Source organism: Castor canadensis, chromosome 3 (genome assembly GCF_047511655.1).
Source record: "Castor canadensis chromosome 3, mCasCan1.hap1v2, whole genome shotgun sequence".
Classification (NCBI taxonomy): domain Eukaryota; kingdom Metazoa; phylum Chordata; class Mammalia; order Rodentia; family Castoridae; genus Castor; species Castor canadensis.
Window position 1 is genome coordinate 87,184,683 of NC_133388.1, and position 17,770 is coordinate 87,202,452.

A 17,770-nucleotide genomic window follows, 5' to 3' on the forward strand; every position below is an offset into this window, starting at 1 on the left:
TGCATGCCTTCCGCATAAACTCTAAGCAACTTCATCTCTACATATGAACTCTAACATTCTTTTGATGATTAAAAAGCTTGGAAAAGAAGAAATGTTACTGTTTCTATAACAAGGTAACAGGAGATGGCTTCAGGCAGAAAGCAGGAAAATGTGGCTGTCATGGGGAGGCCGGTTGAGAATAAAGAATTGTAACTTAGACTCTTGACTGCAGCTGGTGTCAGGTGCTAGTTTTTGAAATGGCAAGAGGTGGGTGGTTACTGTGTTGAATAACAAATTAAGCTTCCAGTCAACCCATCTGACACTCACTGACTTCCTCCTGGTGCTGGTGTACAGAAGCAGTCATCAGAAACTGCCTTGAACAAAACTAGTTACAGGAAACAAAAAGTTAGGAACCCTGATAAAACTGTAGCTACTGTGGTTACCAACTCTTCACTCCCTCCCTATAATGGAAGAATGCATCCAAGTTCTTGGCCACATGACTTGGAAGGGCTTTCTGCTACAGGCGAAGCACATATCCCATTCTATTGACATTGGAGTTTTGCCATGCTTTGATTCATAGACTATGGATGTAAGTAACAGTGTTTCAGCTCCAAGCTGAGGCTCCAAGACATGTTCTATCATGGATTACTACCACTTCTAAGATAAGTATGCTTTAGGGAGTCATTGCTGCTTCAACCTGGGTCCTAGAAAAAAGGCACATAGAATGGATGTAACTCAACCCACACGTTGAAGCCAACCCCAGAATGTCTGTGAACCAATAAACAAAAGCAAAATATTAAGTAACTGAAATTTGGGGTTACTTATTTTGTATGGTAACAGAAATAGCTGACTACTACCATATGGTGAGTCTTGGAAGTTTAATCTTGACATGCTTTCAATTCTATACTCCAATAATTATGAAATTGCAGGCTTAAAATTTTTGGTGGTTCTCCTCTATCTTCAGGATAAACCAGTATGAAACATAAGGTCTCGTTCCCATTGAACTACTCTCTTTCTGAATGTTGCATGTTCTTTCATACCTTTTGCCTGAAATGCCCTTTCCTTCTTCTGTCCCCAGTTGGCCCTGGGTCTTAGCTTAGCTGTTGATGTCCCTGTTGATGTCCCCAAAAGACTACCCAAGATTGGGACTGGAGGCATGACTCAAGCACAAACCCCTGAATTTAATCCCTAGTACTGTAAATGGGATTAGGTTAGGTGCTTACCCTTCCCGGAATTTTTGTGATATTCAGTGCTTATTTGTATCACTGAATTAAAAACCCTTTTAAAATCTCTCCTTCATTAGGTAGAGGGGCCTGAGAGAAGGGATTTTTCTTTGTTATCTCTGTAAACCCTGTGCTGGCACAAGGCCTGACTCAGTGAGTGAAAGTGTCTGAATCCTTCATAGGGATGTGGTATTTCAGGATCAGAAAGGACAAGTTAGGGAGTGACATCGCTATGGCCAGATTGTCTCATGTTTTCTGAACTCCTAGTTCCTTCCTTACTCTCTGACTCTAGGCCTGCAGTATTGTGTACTACCTTATATATGTTTAGTGGTGCATGGCACCATTAGTTGTAAACAAAGTGATTTTTTTAATTTAATTTTTATTGTTTTATTATTCATATGTGCATACAATGCTTGGGTCATTTCTCCCCCCTGCCCCCATCCCCTCCCTTACCACCCACCCTGTCCCCTCCCTCTCCCCCAGACTCCCTCAATACCCAGCAGAAACTATTTTGCTCTTCTCTCTAATTTAAACAAAGTGATTTTTAACATTAGCCTGGGTTAGGGATCACTGGGAAGATTAATTTGTTGTGATTTGCTCCACCCCGTGTAACATATTCTAAAGCCAAATAAAAATGAGCTTCACATTGTCTACATATTTGGAGTACTCAAGTCACATTCTCTTCCACTAACATGGGCAATCAAAGATCAATTGTGCCTCTGCAAAGGAATCCTAGAATGTCATAGGTGGGAGACATCAAAAGGATCATATTCAGATGAGAGAATCTAGAAAGATCCAGAGGGGCCTTACAACTTGGCCAGGGTACCCAATTTCAAAAGAATATACAAGAAATCAGGTATCTATATCCCAGAACAATGATCACTTTAATGCACTTGGCAAATACACAGACTTATTTGATCTTTTCTTCAGGCATTTATGATTTGAAGGTATTTCAGTCACCTACTTGATCTTCTCTGGATGATATCTGCCATGGACCTAGAGAGAAATGGGAGGGAGTGTGCATTGAAAAGAAAGACTCGGAGTCTGCATGAAATTTGGGGAAGCTGGGGATCTGAGAAAGGACTCAGACCCAGAGTGTCCACTCCCTCAGTATTTATTGAGTTGCTGTGTATAGTTATTGATCATGAAGCATATGTGGTTTAATAGTTAACTTCTGGGTAAAATCGGGTATGTTTTTAAACTTCTGTGCTCTGAAAAATAGCACGTAACACTATTGAATGCTAGGACAATCATGCGTGCAAGGAATTCATGATTCTTAGAACAATGCTGGGAGAATACTGTTTTCAGTATCACATCCCATGTCCAGATACTCAGTCTTCCAAGTAATCTGGCTGTAAGTTCGTGAACTTCTGATATTCATTACACCACATGGTCTCCAACAGATACCCATTCCTAGGGTAGTCTGAGCAACTTGGCCTTTGCTTTTTCCCTGCGGTTTTTCACTGTTACATGAGATGCTCTTCTGAGGGAAAGGGGAGGGGCAGTCACAGGGTGCATGTATCCTGAAGTTAAGCTTTTCCTGGAAGGAGGATAGGCAGTTCTCAGTGCCAGGAAGAGACATCGTGCGGGGACTGGATTTACCATGGCACTGTGCAGTTACGCTGGGCATCAGGCTTTGTGCTTGGAAATTCAGAGATACTGGAGCAAATTTATGGGATACCAAGCCAAAAAATGAAATTGGATTGGACAGACAATTGTCTTGAAATATTTGGGATTATAGACTTTAAACCAGTGTTATTTGTCACTGTCCCCTGCTCCTGGTATTAACATTTATAGTTTGAGGATTGTAGACAAACTGCAGTATATTTAATGGAGGAACATACTGTTTAAAAGAATTCAAACCATGTCTAGGAAGGAACAGCCGAAAAAACATGGAGGGAGTGTAGCTCAAAGGAAGGAAGATACTAGGGATATTTGATCATAGTCTTCAGACATCCGTCAGGGAAGAGCTGGCTTATCAGAAGACAGCTGGATTTTCATGTGTGTTTGTGCATTCGATTGCAATTTGTTGGTTTGGTTGAAATGTTTGAGAAAAATTTGACCTTATATAGATATACATAGTTTAAAAAGGGGTGTCTTAACATCCTTCCTAAAAATAATGGATAGTGCAGTTTATTTATTTATTGGCAGAGCTGGGGTTTGAACTCAGGGCTTCCCATGTGCTAGGCATGCATTTTACCTCTTGAGCCATGCCTCTACTCCTTTTTGCTATGGTTATTTCTGAGACAGGTTCTTGTTTTTTGTCCAGGCTGGCCTGGACCATGAGTCTCCTATTTTATGCACACTGCTGTAGCTGGGATGACGGGTGCATGCTACCATGCCCAGCTATTGCTTGAGATGGGGGTCCCATGAACTGTTTGCCTGAATTGGCCTGGAACCATAATCCTTCTGATCTCAGCCTCTCAAGTAGCTAGGATGACAGGTGTGAGCCACCAGTGCCCAGCTTGTAGTCTTGATACTACACAAAAATTTGACAAGAAGTTAGTTGCGATATGGTACCTGAAGCCACGCTAATGATTTTACCATGTTCTGTCACATTAGACACTGGCCTCTTGAAGTTTGGGTGGAATTGTCACCCATGCATGGTTTTGTAACATTGTCCACTGATCATTTCTCATTTGTTTCATTGAGTTAACTAGTTTCCACAGGCTGACACATTTTATTATGTAATATCGAAATATCACAGTAGGTAATGTCACCACCATCACTATCTTTAAATCAGAAAAGTGTTTAAATATCGGGAAGCCATCTAACTTATAGTGGCAAATATAAATTTTCTAAAACTCCTAATTTTTGCCTGAAAGCTTAGATTTTTATCATCAGCTACAACTATTAGTTATTTTTCTTGATGTGACCAGATCAGTTTATTCATTTTCAAGAAGATGCCTGAGTCTGAAGAGCTACAGTTGTTGGTCATCAATCTTTCAAATAAGAATGGTGTTTCATGGAGAATGTAGCTAGTTCAGCTTACAACTCAGACAACTCAAAAATGTTTCTCCTTGATATAACAATCAATCCAGTGATATAATTTGAGATGTTTCAAAAGCTCTTTATATGTACTTCCAATTTCATCACACAGAGTACTAAAAGGACATAATCAAGGGTTGAGATCTAATAAAAGTAATGGTTTCATTGATTCATCAGTGTTATAGGATGTGTGGTGTTCACACCTATCCCATTCATATGTTGAAGTCCTAACTTCAGAATGTGACTGTATTTGGAGGTAGGGCCTTTACAAAGGTTAAGTTAAAATGAGGCCGTTAGGGTAAGCCCTAACCTAATGTGACTGGTGTCCATATAAGAGGAGACGATGTGGACATACAAAGAGATAAGACCCCAGGAATGTGTAGACACAGAGGAAAGACCATGTGTGGACAGAGCAAGAAACTATCTGCAAATCAAGGTGAGAAGCCTCAGAATAAATCAACCCTGCCAACACCTTGATCTTAGACTTTTAGTCTCTAGAATAGTAAGAAAATAAATTTCTGTTGTTATAACCACCCTGTCTATGGTATTCTATTATAGCAGCCTGAGCAGACTAATGCAGGGCCCTAATTTATAACCGTGCGACACACCAAAACACACAGATTTAGAGAGAGAGAGAGAGAGAAGAGCCCTAGTAAACTAATATAGTTAATAATATTTCTTTTGGTGGTGCTGGGGTTTGAACTCAGGGCCTCACACTTGCTATGCAGGCACTCTACCACTTGAGCCATTCTTCCAGAAGTTAATAACATTTTTATTGAAACTGTTTTCTTCTTCCTGCAACTATGTGGCAGTGAAGAATATAATAGGGTCAACACAGGACTGATGCACTCACTGATGGACTGCATTAGTTTATACTAAGGCAGCAGAAGCCTTACCCACTATTTCTTTTGCACACTCATGTTTTGGTGTTCTTAAGAAAATAGCTGACTTTATGGACTCCCTGAAAAGGTCTTGGGACTCCCCTAGAGGTTCATGGGCCATACTTGGAGAACTACTGCCTTAATTCTATGTTCTTTGTGCTGCCAAAGATGCAGAGATACTTCTGTCTACCTCTACTGCTTCACCACATGCTACCTGCTTGCTAGCGATCCACAGATCACTTGCGTCACATACAAAGCTCAATGATGCAAGAGATCAGAAGTCATTTTGAGTGACAGCTCTCCAGTTCCGTAGAAATGATAAAATTGAACCGCATGTTGGTTAAGGACCATGAATGTACATGTATCTACCTGATTTGATTTCCCTGGTGGTATGCTAGGGGCCAGGCACTGGGTCTGTGATGACTGCTTTTGGTGATGAAAGAGTTCTCAGTGATAATCTGAGTCTGAATACATCATCTGCAGTATGCTCTACATTTCTGTGGCAATACTTCAATATTTTCACTAAAAATGTCACTTACTTAAGTGACAGGCAATTATAACTGAAACTTGAGTACTTTGCAAAACCATAAAGAGGAAGAATGAACCAATGTGGCTTATATGGTTAATGGGGCAAATAATACACTTAGCAGCTGAATATGAATTCAAAGGAGCTACGAGACCCATATAAGTCTGTAAGAATGGTGAAAACCTAGTTAGTTATCCTCTTGTGGGGGATTTGGACACACATTGGTTTTGTCAAACCTTCTCTTAGCATTTCTATGCTGCCTGCACACCTGAAGAAGTAAACTTGACCGTCAGCTGGGTGGAGTGCATTGGTGCTGTACAAGTCTGGAAGGCCTCCCACCCCAGCTTCTACCACAAGTGAACCCACGACTGGATTTTGAGCTATTATCTTTATCTCAGGTCTTGAAAGTCAATGATTTTAAGACACCCTAGTTATGGTTATGTCTTGAAAAAGCATCATAGGAATCAAAGATGTGTAGCATTATCATCAATTACTTTCTTATTCACACATGCTGTCATACTGTGTTGTGAGTGACAAGAGTTCATTATTGTGTTAGAAATATGTCATGTGAACATTCCGTTTCAATTTGTTCTAATCCTACAGATTCAGGAAATTCTTTGAGCAGAGCTGTATTCTTTAAGAAAGCATGTGAATTTTCAAGAAACATTTTATGTCATTTTTTTATTAAGTTTTCTGTAGACTTAGGCCACTTAAAATGAGAATTTAAGAAAACATTTTATTATAAAAATTTTGAAATATCCAAAAAAGAAATTAGTGGAGTAAATATCTGTAGAATGATCATCTAGATTAAATATTTATTAATATTTGCTATATTTTCTATTTATTTTGCACAAATATTTAAAAATAAATTATAATTATCATAATTCACTCATAAATACTTCAACATATATGCATTAAAAAACAGAAATATTTTTCTAACTACAATTTTAATTCCCACCAACAAAATTAATAAAAACTCCCTAAAATCATTTAAAAGCCAGCCTATTGTCAAATTTGCCCGATTCTCCCCAAAATATTTTTTACAGACGGTTTTTTAAAAATGAAGATCCATTTAAAGACAATGTATTTCAATTGGCAAAGTGGTTACATATTTTAAGTCTCTTTAATTTCATTTTTAAACTGTTCTCATGGATTCCTTTCTCCTGTGCTTTTTTTTTTCTTTTCATGACATTGATTGTTGGAAGGACCGTTGTCTTGTAGAACACTTCACTGTATTTGTTCATTTAACTTTACCACAATGAAATACCCAAGTCTGGGAACTTTATAAAGCAAAGAGATTTATTTAGTTCACAGTTTTAGAGGCAGAAAGTCCAAATGGCATGGTGCTGGTTCTGTGAGGGCCGTTTGTGTCACATCATGGCAAATGGCAAATGGCAGAAGAGCTTGTATGAAGGAGAGATCACGTGATGAGACAGAACGCCAGAGGAGACCAAGAAGGAGCCAGGGCTTGTGCTTTGATAACAACCTTCTTGCAAGAACTAACCAGGGTCCCATGAAAACCACATTGATTCCTTCCTGAAGGCAGGGCTTCAATAACCTAATTATTTGCCACTGGGCTCCACTTCTTAAAGATGCACACTATCTCCCAACATTACCATACTGAGGGTGAAGATCCCAACACACGAACCCTTGGGGATGTGCTCAGGCCATATTCAAAACAGCATTCACCTTCTGGAATTGTCCATTCATTTCTTTGTGGAATCCTTTAACCGATTCTTCTACTTCTCTTATCACCTGTTAGAGAAATAAACCCTGCTTAGTTTTAAGCTATTTATTTTCATCAAGAATACCATTAAGGGAGGTGCACTGTGTACCAAATAATGTCAAGATGAACGTAATGGCTTGATGAGGGTAACACTGAACATGAAGATAAGGAATGGTGACAGACAATTTTTTTTGGTAAGGTTACACATTCCCATTGCAACTAACAATAAGACTCTAAAATGTTTTAATCCTTTTTGTTTTTGGCTTAGAATATCATTTTCTGCATGGTTTCTTTGGATTAAAGAAATGGGAAGCTTGTCATATTTTGTTCTGTAACTGTGAATGCCTACAGTCTACTACACAGAAGGAAATATTAGGAACTCATCACTCTGTGTTCAAAAATGGGAACTTCATAAAGCAAAGAATTATTTAGCCCACAGTTTTAGAGGCAGAAAGTCCAAATAGCATGGTGCTGGTTCTTTTATTAAATAAGTAATCTAAAGATTGATGCTATGTTCCAATTCTGCACTAAAAATGAGAATTCCCTTAAAAGTGTTATTTCTGTGACCTGTTCGTATTCTCTGAAAATGGCTCCTTTGATTTGTTTTGATTGGGTTGATGTGTTCTATGCTTTAGGTTATTTACCAAGGTCTTTTGGAGAACCTATGAAGGAGGCCTAGGTGTAGTTTTTTTTCCCTTGTGCATTGCTTTTGCTTTTCTAGACTGAAAAAGAGCAATTGCATTTGGAGTTTCAACTGGTGATTGTAATCTCCTGACAAAGAGATTAATTCCTGTGCCCTTGGATCAAGCTCATGCAGGGTCAATAAGAGTCAAGGAGAGCCGGGTGCTGGTGGCTCATGCCTGTAATCCTAGCTATTCTGGAGGCAGAGATCATGAGGATTGTGGTCAAATAGTTTGCAAGACCCTATCTCGAAAAAACCCCATCACTAAGAAGGACTGGAGGAGTGACTCAAGGCGTAGGCCCTGAGTTCAAACTCCAGTACCACAAAAAAAAAAAAAAAGAGTCAAGAAGAACCCAGGTCTTGTAAAGCTCTCACATCTATGGTGTTAGCATTGATTGATACTCTGAAGTGAACAGAATTATTGCTTAGACCCCAAGAAATATCTTTCAAAAATGCAAGTTCAAGTGGGTGGAGATAAGTTGTGTTTTTGCTCTGGAATGAGGTAATGGCTTAGTGGCCTTAGTCAGAGAGGAAGATCCCTTGATTCCAAAATAATATTCCCAGCTGTGCTATCTCGTTTACAATCTGCAAGGCCCAGGTCAAGACTTGTTTCCTACAAAAGTTCTTTCAGCTCACTCCACCTAACAAAAATTTCCCCTCCTACCACCTGTTCATTCACCTGTGATTTCCTAACAGCTCAGGTTTTACACCTGAAGAGCCTGCATTTTTCAACTCATGGGGCCATTTGTCCTGCCCAGCTACCTTCTTGACACTATTGCTTCTTCATTTGGCAATGTTCTCCTCAGAACAAGGCACAGGAACTGTTGGGATTGGGAATTCAATATCAAATTTCACCTTGTGGACCTGTTTCCAGTTATGGCCCTTAGAAATACATTATTTAGGGCTGGAGGAGTGGCTCAAGTGGTAGAGTGCCTGCCTAGCAAGTGTGAAGCCCTGAGTTCAAACCCCAGTCTCTCTCTCTCTCTCTCTCTCTCTCTCACACACACACACACACACACACACAGACAAAGAAATGCATTATTTTAGAAAGTTGGGACTCTGTAAACATGTCATACTCCAGTGAGGTGGAATTCCCTTAACAACAACTGTTTTTTTGAGCACTTGTGTTGTTTTGTACAGGCAGTAAGCTTTTTGAAAGAAGAAATGATGTAAGTTACACATACGTGGATTTAACTTTTTGGTTCACACTAGTGTCACTTCCCTTTAGTAATCCCTGACATTCTGCTTTACAATGCCATAGGTCATTAATGTTGAAGTGTATGGTTGGTATTATTTATTGCTGAGGACTTTGGTGACACTCATTCCTATTCTGAAACTATTGCAATAGATGATAAGGAGTAAACAACCAAAGAGGGGCGGGAGTATGGGGGCAGTAAAGCTCATCTATCATTTCTCCCTGACACTCAATGGGCTCTCCCTAGTGCTGAGGCATACATAGTGGATCACAGCTGGGGGTTTTTGAACAAAGGCTCTATATGTTTCAGCCTCCGTGTAGCTGTAAACACAGTGAAACAGAGCTCTACAAAAAACCTCTTCCTCCTGTTCTCTCTTCCTTGGCATTTTGCCATCACCACCCTCTGCCATCTACAATACGCAGAAATCTCCCTTTACCAAGGCTGTTATTGTGGTTTAGTGCTTTAAAATTCAAATGTACAAAGTCATTACAGTCACACAAACCAATAAGTAAAACACTGAGACTCTAATAAATAAATGGATGAAAAGTGGGCAAATGAAGAAAGTTAATCCTTGGTTAACAAACTTGAAAACACATTTTAACCCTCTAGAATAAAAATGTAAATAAAGCATTAACAAAACAGTTTTATGGACAGATATTCAAACAATGCTTTTTCTAGAAAAGGTGATGTTCTTAATGCTGGCAACATGTTAGTAATCACATACATTGTTTTATTAGAAGGTAATTAGTTAATATCAAAAGGGTAAAAATATTTCCGTAGTTTCAACAAACATTTCTACTTTGGGGAATTTACTATGAGAAAGTACTATACCTGTTTGAATATAAAGTGAGGTTTATTATCCTCCGGGAAGAGGGAGTCATATTTAATTCTTTACATAAATTACAAAAGTAATATTGCAATGCTTATACTCAAATATTTTATTTTGAATGGTGATGCACAGTTGAGTGAATATACCCTAACTTGGGATGACCTCAAATGATGCCGGTTCATGGTTGCTGATTGAAAAGATGACTAAGTAGTTTAACCAAAACTTACAGCTATTGTGTGTCCCAATACCTTCAAAATTACAAAGTGTTTGATATTGTTTAAACAAGTATTTTAAAGTAAATGTGTTATTGTTGAGGTCAAGAACATTCACTTACAGTTCACTTATAGGATAATCTCAATATGGTAGTGTTAATGTTATTTGAATAGTGCCCCAAAATGGGTAGTGTGATAAGTTTACATATGAGTTGATAATATGCTGTACTTTAAACAACTTAAACAAAATAGAGTTTGATATACTCTGGAAAAATGTTTGAGAATTAAAAATATGCCTCTAGTCATGACAAATACATTGAGATACTTGTGAAGAATTTGAATAAAGTTATTAGAATGGAAAAAGGGGGTGATTAAAAATTCATATATTGTTTTATAAATATGTGTGTAATCAAATGAACACTTTAAAATTTAATGTGAAATTTGATAATTTCATCTACAACCCTAAGGGTTATGTATCTAAGTTTGCCAAGACCCTCAGTTTTGAATCTTCTAATTGAGAAAAATCTGGCTTGCTTACTTCATTTTATATAATGCATGCACAATATGTTATAATAATTATGTAGATAATAAATATAATTTCCTTTTATATATGTTACAATTTTAAACATGAAAAAGTTGTAAGTATAGATACATTCATCAATGCAAATTTTTTATAATGGGAAAAATATAGAAGCTCCCTAGATGCTCAGCCTTAGGAAACCAAATAAAATGTAGTATGTCCCTAGATACAATATTGATGTAGGTTGTTAAAAACACAGATTAGGAAAGTATCCAATAGCATAGAAAATTGATTATATAATGTTAAAAAGGATACAAGTGTTCGAATGAAGTATGATTACATTTGCAGACTATGGGATAGTCTGTACATTGAAAGAAATGTACATTGCAGAGAAATAATACCAAAATGATCAATGTAGTTGGTTACTGACTCTTGATTTTCTTTTGATGTTGACATCTGTAGTGAATTCGACAGACTAAAAGAGCATTGAGTTTAGCTCCCAATCGATGTAGCTATGTTCCCAGTGAGGCCATCCAGGAACTCACCGACAAGGATGCCTGTTTTGTTGCTGATGCTGTCCAGTGGCCCTAACTCTGCCCTCTGCTGCAATGCCCTTCTCCATGGTCAGGTTTGTTTTCTGGCTGGATGATCCGGTTGCCCTTTTCCTGGACGTGGGAGTCTCCGGACTCTCTGTGCACAATCCAAAGAGAGAATAGCCTTCCATCTTTCATTTTGGACAATGTTTTAAGGTTTGAAAATTCTGTCATAGTTGCTTCAGTCTTAGTTTATTATGTCTTGTAAAATATAATGCTCCTTGTCTCCACATGTCAGGAAAGTTAAAAAGCCTTCCCTTATTTTCATTACTCACTTATTACTGCAAATTGGTTTCGGGTAATTTCTTGTGATTGGGCTTTGAAGGGAATAGAATGAAATCATAAGAGGGAGATGATTAGGAGGAAGGTCCAGGAAAAGGACACAAAAGGATGAGAATGGGGAACCACAGATGGGCGCCTTTATAGTTTACAGAGGCCTGGCAGCTTGCAGCCTTTCTTTCTTACCCATTGCCAAGGCTTTGGATTATTTTGGCCACAACTAAGTACTTTTTTTTTTTTTTTTTTTGGCAGTAGCACTCTTTGAATTCTTATATTTTCTTTCAGAGCCCCTAAGAAAATGCACATTCTAATATTGACCTTGACATTTTCTGGGGAAGTCAGGTTAATAACAATTCAAATGAGAAGTACTCTGAGTCTGCAAGAATATTTTTCCCTGGTACCAATATCTTTGTGTTTCTCTCCTTGTATTTTGTCCTCTTCTTTCCTATCTTCCTTAGCTCTACTAAGTAAGCAGTACACAGCAAGGACTGTTTTCTTGAAGTGTAAAAAAAAAAAAGTCTACAGACTTAGGGATAGCCAGAGTACAGTGTTTTATAGACAACTGAAACACAAGGACACCCTTGCAAGGCCTGCACAAGCTAGCAATGGTATTCTGACCACCAGAATCCTCACCCCCATGGACCTAAATGCAGAGAGGCCAAGCCCTGCTGCTCATGGCTTTGAATGTTTATTGAATGTGGGACTCAGGGACTGCAATGGACGTAGGAAGGTATATGTCAAGGTTAGAAACAGATCTTCAGATTTTCCTTAAGTACATGTAAAGTTGTAGTACCTACTTTCCAATAATTCTCTCATCTACCTCAGCCCTCTTAAATCTTCTCATTCCCAATAGAATGAATTAAATGCTTAGTGATGCTCTGTAGAAAGTCTACCATTCTCTCTCTTTGAGCAGGTGTTAGATGACTGATGGATCACAGGTATGGGAATTTCTAAGAAGCCAATTCTCATGCCTCACTATGGTGGATCCTTCCTGGGTAGTTGGAAGTTGTGACTCACATCTGTTGTGAATTGGCCCAAAGCCAGCAGCTTTTGTTCTCTGAATTGGCAGGAACTCAAATATGGGGTATTCGGGGTACAGGGAACCACAGGATGTGGACATTCTGGGGCTCTGGTGCCTCATAATGAAGCTACATCTGTTGTCAGGCAGCTGGTAAGAAGACCAAGTTTACTTTAAAAAGTGAAGATCCAAGGATCAAGAATAGAGAGAGAGATATTAGGAATAAATGCTGCAGAAAACAACAAGAAAATGATAGGGTTTGGAACAATAACATATAGGATACTTTTTACTGATGTTCTTCTGTCACAAGGTAGTCTAGTTTGCCTGGGATAAGAGAAACGAAAGAGGAAATCGCTCCATAGAGGTTTCTGAAGAAATTCAAAAATTTAACTTGTACATTGACCTTATAATGGAAATGAGAGTACAAGGCAAGCCCTGTTGGGAGCTAGCTTCAGAAGGAAACATTGACAAGTGCAAATAACAGCACTTTCAGGGAAAGTGAAAATTCCATAAATGGTCAGACTTAACATAGCTTGGAACATATAATTCTCCATCAGAATATTGGGAACCTTTCAGTATACTTATGGCAGCTGCTGTTTTGTGTGAGTTCAATCAGGGAGACAGGGGATGATTAAGCTGGTCCTTGATTCTGTTATTTAGTAGAGCCTCCTGCTCAGAGACACCTTGAGATGTCTTGTGTTCTCAGGCATTTTGTTTTTGAATGCTGCACAGGGCTATTATTGGACCCGAGGACCTTGTCTCTTTTACTCTGTAGGTGTGACACAGGAGGCACAGATGACTTATTGCAAGTCTCACCTAAAACCTAATTAATACCAGAACCTTAAGTAGCTTACAAGATTGAATTCTGAGGCCATAATATAGGAATATACACTTTCTGGTTTTCTTTTCTTTCTGCTTTCAACTATAATCAGATAATGTACTGTCTGGTTACTCAGGAGCCAGGTGTACCTTACTTTCTTGCAGGAACATTCTAAAGGATTCCTTCAGAAGACTTTGGAAAGCATGAGAACAGAGACAAGCCACAGCCTGAAGACCAGGCTGCTGACTTGAGCACAGATGGGAGAATGTTAACAGTCAAGAAATATGAGGTCTTTGGCTCCTTTCCCAGAACTGCCAGGCTAAGACCTTGGCAGAGATTCAACAGGAAACTGAACTCTATTTGCATATCCTTTTATACATGAGAGATTAAAAGCTTCAACCTTGAGTGATCACAGTTTTTGAGAATCACGAGGAGGCATTAAAGAAGAGGAAGAGTGTCCCGAGGGAGATGAGCTGAAGGTGATGCAAGGTAGGTGTGAGGTTAGCAATGACTTTTAATCCCCTTTGATTAATTAAGAGTGTATTTCACTTATTTCCTTTTTGATTTTATCCTTACTGGGTCACATAAAGGAATCAGACGGCAGGGATCTCTGCTACCCAAATCTTGTGAATCTGTCAAATTTGATCCCCTTTCTCCCATAGCTAAGTCTTCCTCCTTCTAGGCAGAGATAGGAATAGTTTAGTGCTGAGGGAACCCTAGCGATAATCTGGAATAAACCCTTTAAACTGAGTCTCAGATAGTTAACTGACTTGTCCAAAGTCTCACAAAAAGTTAGGAGTAAGAGTCTGACTCCCAAATGATTTTCTTTTTCAACAGGCTGCTAGCTCTCCCTCGTCGGTGGAAGTTTCCTTGGGTTTCAGATAGCTTCTTTCCAGAGTATGATTTGGCACAGATACTCTTCACTATTGTCCACATCAGGACATGCCTTTCTGGCAAGACAGTGGTTGTCATTCCCTGACTCCACTCTCCTCCCCAAAGCCTCCTTGGACAAGGTCCCTGTAATTCTTTAATGAAGAAACCAGAGGACTGGAATGAGGATATTTATCCTTGGGGTTCATTTAGATGAACTTGGCAGTTTGGTCAATTATTTCTGTGAAAATAAACCCCATGTAGACAGCATGGACAACCGGAGGATGGTCAGATGTCCCTTCACAGGTTAGTAACTAACATTATAGCTTTTTCTTAAGGATGAGAAAAGGTCTCACCATCCTAAGATGGGAGCTTTCTGAAAATTGAGGAACTCCCCTGCCTTGCCTGCCTCTTGTCCCAGACATCTGAACCAAGTTTGCTGGAAAAAAGTTCAGTATGAAAAATTCATTCTCCCTGTTACTTCTGGTGGAGACACCTTCATCTGGTACAGACAAAGGGCAGTGAGGACCAGCATCTTATTGAGAACATAGACCCTCCCAGTGATGACCTTGCCTTTGGGGCTTTCATTATCATGAGTGTAGGGAAAAAATTAAGAGAGGTAGTATGGGAAGAGCACTCCTGATGAGATATTTTTATGAAAGATGTGCTGGCAGAACATTTGGTTTTTTGGTTTGGAAAAAGGCCAGTGGTCATAGACAATGACCACTCCCATCCCTATACCTTCAGTCTTTTTTCTTCTGGGTAAAAACCACTCACAGATAGTTAAGTGTTGAGAGGAACAGAAAATTAACATTACTGAGCACCTTTGGTATACTTATCATTCAGGTGTGTCAGGTGCTTACTAGCAGTTACTTAGTTTAAACCTTGTAATAACTCTGTGGAATTATTCCTATTTTATGGACAAGGGGTAAGAATTGAGGTTTAGAGAAGTTAAATAACCTTCTTTAAGGTCCTACAACTAGTCCAATTCTTTTCACTACTAAAAGAACTCACATGCAGTTTATAGTTCAAACTTTTAAATATGTTCATGTTCAAATAGGTGAAATGGCCTTATCAAGGTTAGGGAAAATGTTCAGATTATTGTTTTTAAGTCCAACACAAATTAATATTTTTGGTAATGATTAAGTCTATTTATTTTTTGTGTATTATTTTGCTATCTGCACTATATTGTCAATTTATTTAAGAGAGGAAAATACACTTATTTAAATTATGCCATAAGACCTTTAATTAAGATAATCAGACATGTTTCATGGATCTGAAAACATGGGAGAGATTATAAGACGTACTACCTGGAACTCAGGGAAGATCCCACTCTCATCTTTCTTTCATCCTGGCATGATTTCTGTTTATTTCCTCCAATGTCCTAGAATGCAGTGACTAAGAAAAGCAGTCATGATGGACAGTCAGCCCCACCTACAAGGCAGGTATGAGTTAGACATTCCTGGCCAATAGGACTACAGTAGGAAGGGTAAGTCAGGATTGATCACTTTGGTCCTCATCACATTTCTCTTCACTCTTTGGCCCAATTAGCTCTGGATGCAGTAAGTTGGAAAGAAAAAGATGAGGGAAATTCAAAAGACTCAAGTGGAGTCTCTGAGAACGACAGCATAAACCAAGTATGACCAGGGTGGAGGTGTAACTGGGAGGGGGAGAAAGATCAGTGATCACCTGTGCAGATTCTCTTTTTGCTCTGCCTACCAGGGAGATTTCAGCCCCCTGACCTTCTCTAGGCTCCCAGTTAAAAAAGCAAAATACTACACAGGTGAGATCTACTGTTTCAGTCTGTTGGTTGGTAAATACAACTGATTGTTGACCTTGTTCCTGGTGATCACAACTGACCATGAAAATACTTAATAACCTCCAAAGGATTAAGTTTGGACACTGGTGGTACCAGTTTATATAGAAGAATCCAAACTTAAACCAAAGGCCTTGCAGGTGATCACTAGGACTCCCCGATATTTCTCATACTCCCCCAAAAGTTGATTGTACCTCTGGACAAGAGAAGGTATTGATAAGAATCATAAGAGACATCACCTCAAAATGGCAATCCATGCATTGCCATAGAGCAACAATACAAGAAGGGTCAACCCAGGCAGATACTATGTGCTGGGGATTGAGGGCGGGAAAATGCCAGAGACATAAACAGAGGCTGCCAGTCTTTTCAGATGCCAGTGCAAGGAAAGAATCATGGGGACTCTGTGCACAGCTTCCTTCAGTAGGGCAGAGTTTGCTGAGACATAGAGGATTCTGGGAAAGTATTGGGCCCATTCTTTGGCCACAGACATGGTTTAAAAACTAGCTTTCAGAGCTGGGCATGATGGCTCATGACTGTAATCCCAGCTACTCGAAGGCAGAGATTAGGAGGATTGGGGTTTGAGGCCAGCCCAGGGGGAAAAAAGTTTGCAAGATTCCATCTCCCCAATATAAGCTGGGCGTGGAGGTTCATGCCTGTCATTCCAGCTACATGGGAGATCATACATAGTAGGACCAAGGTCTGAGGCTCCCACCCTGGTCAAAATCATGAGATGCTACCTGAAAAATAACCAAAGCAAAAAAGGGCTGGGGGTGTAGCTCAAGTGGCAGAGTGCCTGCCTAGTTAAGTGTGAAGACCCAAGTTCAAACCCCAGTACTATAAAACAACAAAACAACAACACAAAAATAATACAAAACAAGCAAAGAATCCCTTCAATGCCAGCTTTTGGTAAACTCCAGAAAAAGGATACATTTGGGTTGTGTGGAGGCAGGCTGTCTGCATGTGTGCCCTGGCCCAGCCACTATCCAACCTTGGGCAATGCCTCAGTCTCTTTATGCTTTGGTTTCTTTGTCTGTAACATGGGGGCAGTAATAGCAATGGGCTGTGATAAGGATTGAACAGATTTGAACATGCCAACTGCTTTGAACGGTGACTTCACAGAGAAAAGTTCTCCATGACCTAGACCGTTACATTCTTACCAGTAGCTTTATAGGTGCTAATGATTTTTGTTTCAAGGGATTTTCATTTTTAACTTCTTTTTGTTGAAATTTCAGAGAGGTTTTTCTTTTTCTCAACTAATAGGAAATGAAGATGACTGATCATAGAAGGTGAGAAGTGGAGGCCCTCAGGTTGTATCACGTCCAGCTTTCTTGCCTCACAAATGAGCTTGGGGAGGAGAAGCAAAGGCCTCAAGTTCCAGTTTTTGAACACAAGTCACAGTCTAGAGGGTTTATTTCCCATTGTATAACAATTCTTCACCCACAGCAATTAAACATTGTTTAATTTCTTTGTGTCTCACTCAGGGTGACTCAGACATGGATCAGGCCTGTGGTCCTACACAAGGGGCTGACCAGCGCTGAGTATAATAAGATTGTCATTATTACACTTTTACTTCATTGGCTTCCTTTTCCTTAACAGCATTGCCATATTGTTG

At 39.3% G+C, this 17,770-nt stretch overlaps 1 protein-coding gene and 1 long non-coding RNA gene across 14 annotated transcripts in view; one reads left to right on the forward strand and one right to left on the reverse strand.

Annotated features, from left to right (window-relative positions):
• Positions 1-17,770, reverse strand: part of LOC109697568 (M1-specific T cell receptor alpha chain-like) — a 685,092-nt gene that overhangs the window by 96,347 nt on the left and 570,975 nt on the right. The window lies entirely within an intron of this gene.
• The window catches only part of LOC109697566 (uncharacterized), a 30,632-nt gene continuing 23,966 nt past the window's right edge, over positions 11,105-17,770 (forward strand). For 2 of the 13 annotated variants that reach the window (XR_012446231.1, XR_012446230.1), the window contains exons 1-2: positions 13,356-13,961; positions 17,419-17,444. This is a non-coding gene — a long non-coding RNA (uncharacterized lncRNA). Of the gene's footprint in view, positions 11,391-13,354; positions 13,962-14,309; positions 14,649-15,730; positions 15,832-17,418; positions 17,445-17,770 lie in introns of those variants that run through there. The other 11 variants (XR_012446226.1, XR_012446229.1, XR_012446236.1 and 8 more) reach the window with 11 other exon arrangements.